Raw genomic sequence first — 3,994 nt, 5'->3', positions numbered from 1 at the left:
CACATTTAATGGCTCGCTGGCATTACTTCACAAACCACTCCCTCTGGCAAAATGCCAGGTGCCATCTTGACTTGTTTACAGACCCTAACAATTAAGGAAACTGGCTACAACTCTGGCAAAGTAGCATCTGTGCCAATTTCTGGATGGAATGGTGACAACATGTTGGAGCCAAGTGTTTATACTCTTGGTTCAAGGGATGAAAAATCACCTGTAAAGATGGCAGTGCCAGTGGAACCACACTACTTGAAGCTTTAGATTGCATCCTGCCACCAACTCGTCCAATTGACAAGCCTTTGCATCTGCCCTCCCAGGATATCTACAAAATTGGTGGTATCAGTACTATCCCTGTGGGCCAAGTGGAGACTGGTATTCTCAAGCCTGGTGGTCACCTTTGCTCCAGTCAATGTCACAACTGAAGTTGTGCACCATGAAGCTCTGAGTGAAGCTCTTCCTGGAGACAATGTGCTTCAATGTCAAGAATGTGTCTGTCAAAGATGCTCATCATGGCAATGTTGCTGGTGACAGCAAAAATGACCCGCCAAGAGAAACAGTTGATTTCACTGCTCAGGTGATCATCCTGAACCATCCGGGCCAAATCAGGGCTGGCTATGCCCCTGTACTAGATCATCACACAGCTCACATTGCTTGCAGTATGCTGAGCTGGAAGAAAAAAATTGATCACCATTCTAGTAAGAAGCTGGAAGATGGTCCTAAATCCTTTGAATCTGGTGATGCTGCCATCATTGATGTGATTCCAGGAAAACCTATGTGTGTCTAGAGCTTCTTGGACTATCCTCCTCTGGGTCATTTTGCTGTTCAGCATATGAGGCAGACAGTTGCTGTGGGTGTCATCAAAGCAATGGACAAGAAGGCTGCTGAAGTTGGCAAGGTCACCAAGTCTGCCCAGAAAGCTTAGAGGGCTAAATGAATATTACCCCTAATACCTGCCACCTCAGTCTTAAGTGGAAGAACAGTTTGTCTCAATTGGCCACTTAAGTTTAATTGTAAAAGACTGGTTAATGATAACAATGCATCATAAAACCTTTGGAAGGAAAGGAGAATGTTTTGTGGACCATTTGTTTTTTTTGTGTGTGGCAGTTTTAAGTTGTTAGTTTTTAAAACTAATACTAGTGCTTTTTGTTGGAAACAACTTGACCAAAAAATCTGTCACAGAATTTTGAGACCCATTAATATGAAAGTTTAAAGAGAAAAAAAATGAAGGTGATTTTGTATTGATGTGGTATGAACTGATTTTATCTCCTTAAAATAGATTGTACCAGAACATAATAAGCAGGTACCCTGTAAAATATCATGCAACCTGAAAGATTCTTCTAATATATCTAGAAATCATTCTAAGAACTCATGGGAATTAAAAAGCATTCTTCAATGCCATTCACCTTCCCTTCCAACAGAGAAACCAATTTGCATTTCTAAAAACATAATTGGTGAGCATCTCAGAAAAGAGAACAAACATTGTACATAGAAGACAAATCAATCAGTACACAACAATCCACTTGGTGGCTGATACCTGGGTGTCATGATGAGCCAATTTTTTCCATGGTTCTCACTGTTAATTGTCATGGAAACTGAATCTCTTGTTGTAAAAATGCTAGTTGTCTGAAATGGACCCAGAGCAAAAGGATGCTAGAAAGTACAAATGGAGAGTAAATACCAGAGATACAGGTCAATGTGGAACATGAAAGAACAGTTACTTCTACTTGCCAAGTGGGAGTTAAACCAGGAGCTTTAAGTTTAGTGCAGAGTTCCTACAGAAATCAGGTATGGCAGAGATGCAGGGAGTAGACATAGCAATTGAATAGTAGTAGCCCAAGGTACAAGTCCAATGGTCAGCAAGTTTGACCACAAAAGGGTTTATATGTTTAGCCCTGTCTCTTCCATGTCAGCTTGTTCTCAGACTATCTTAAAGATTGTCACCTGAGTTTGCTGTTCTGTTACATTCCCAGCTAGGAGGCTGTGGCTCCTTTCTAAAGTATAAGGTGCTAGAATTTGACACGGGTAGAGGCTATGCAAAACACACACACAAAAAAAAGTAGACTTGAAAGATATAGCCACATATAAGATACAGTGAAATATCAAAATAAAATCAGACACAAATTTCAGAAACAAATAAATAATAATATCTATTCAATGTATGATGGCCCCAATCAAATTAAGACAGCAGAGAACCAGGTGCCATTCCTTAACTAGATTTAATAATCTCTCTTTCCTTTTCCAGCTCCTTCTTTATCATATTTAATGAGACTGTGTATGGCAAGCTGATAGGAGAGTATTGGCAGCTAACGAATGCTTCTTTTCCTCCATTCAAGCATAAGAATGAAGTACGGTTAGAAGAAAAGAAATGGCAATTGTGACAGTGCCAAGTGAAACCTGAATACTAATGAATTTTGTCATAAAATTAATACCTTGTGTTACATATTATTTGTATATAATTATGAGATGAAAATGCCATAAAAAGATTAACCATGAAAAGCAATTAAATTCATAATATGAAAAAGTCATGCTTTGGTGTTTCCTTTTATTCCCTAGAATTAGGTACTTAAATCCAAAGAGAAAGACTGACAATTTTTTTTAAAAGCCACATGTCAAAGCAAAATAAAACAAACACTATACTAACAAAAATATGATATTGCTCTTTAGGGGAAAAAAAGTAGTTAAATGACTCTTTTGTATTTTTTTACCTGACATGTGTTCCAAAATACAAATGGTAAGTGCTCTCAGAATAAACTAATATGAAAGTATAGAAGAAAAATTCCAAATATTTTCCAGTCCTTCCTTTGGGAATGATTAGGAGCCATTGTAGTAAAGAAAGGTTGGATTTATCCCAACACCATACTGTGAGGAACGTGCTAAATCGGAGCCAAGATAGGATACCAGGTAACCCTGCAAGGTCAACAGTTTTTATTTATCTGGATATCCATGCAGCACAAATGATATAAACCAACAATGGATCTCTTTGTCCTAGAAATTAAACCGGAAATCTCAACACTGTTTTCAGTGATTCTTGGCTTTCATTCTGTTAGAAATTCTGCCACATTTCAGTATTTTCATTCTTGTCCTGAATGAAATCAGAAAGCAGAGAGGCACTTGAGAATTCTGCTTTAAATAAAAGTAAATATTTCCAAGTGAGTTTGTGTCTCCATTTAGTATTTTTGCGACCCAATTACTGAGCTTAAATGCTCTACAGATGACATATTTCTTTGTGGTTCGAGTTTATTGAGCCATGGTTAATATTAATATGAATGCTAATATGTGTCTGAAAGGTGTTTAATAAACATTTCATATTCTATTTTTTAATACTTGGTGGAAACTTGTGCAAACAGTAGTTTTATTTTCCATGGTGACTAATGGGAACTTGGGTCTATTAACATGTATTTGAGCACATGGGCATTGTTTTTTCTGGTTTATTCCTTATCATTTGGGTGCAAAATGTATAAGATGGCAACACTGGATCCATCAGAATCAACTTTATCATTCAACAAATTAATTAATCAATAGGAAGTTAAGCATTTTCTAAAGTGCATAGATCCCTTCAATCAAGAAGACCTAATTCTATGTTAAAAAAAAAAAAAAAAAACACTTTGGAATAAAAAAGAGTTGCTCTTGGATTTATTTTCCACAGACCAGGTTATATGTCTGTGGTTGGGTCTGACTTCTAATAGCAACATCACCACTGAAGGATTAAGAGTCACTCTGTCACTAGATCCACACTCCCAGAGGAGTTGTTGCTTGTCTGTTCCAACTGACAACTGAGGGAGGGTCTTTGTGTCTCAAAGGGCAAATGAAGGAACCAGAAGTGGTGGGGCACTACTGTAATCCCAGAGATTACAAGATTTGAGGGCAGTCTCGGCAATTTAGCAAGGTCCTAAGCAACTTAGCAAGACCTTGTCAAAATAAAAAGTAAAAAAAGGTTGGGAATGTAGTTCGGTGGTTAAGCACCTTAAGTTCAATCCCTGGTACAAAAAAAAAAAAAAAA

At 37.5% G+C, this 3,994-nt stretch overlaps 1 pseudogene; it reads left to right on the top strand.

Moving 5' to 3' along the window:
• The first annotated feature begins 81 nt into the window (after window positions 1-81).
• On the top strand, window positions 82-928 carry LOC107134680 (annotated as a pseudogene).
• The last annotated feature ends 3,066 nt before the right edge of the window (window positions 929-3,994 follow it).

Source organism: Marmota marmota, unplaced genomic scaffold (genome assembly GCF_001458135.2).
Source record: "Marmota marmota marmota unplaced genomic scaffold, marMar, whole genome shotgun sequence".
In the NCBI taxonomy this organism is placed as follows: domain Eukaryota; kingdom Metazoa; phylum Chordata; class Mammalia; order Rodentia; family Sciuridae; genus Marmota; species Marmota marmota.
The sequence above is the reverse complement of the archived record's forward strand: the minus strand, read 5'-3'. Positions and strand labels throughout refer to the sequence as shown.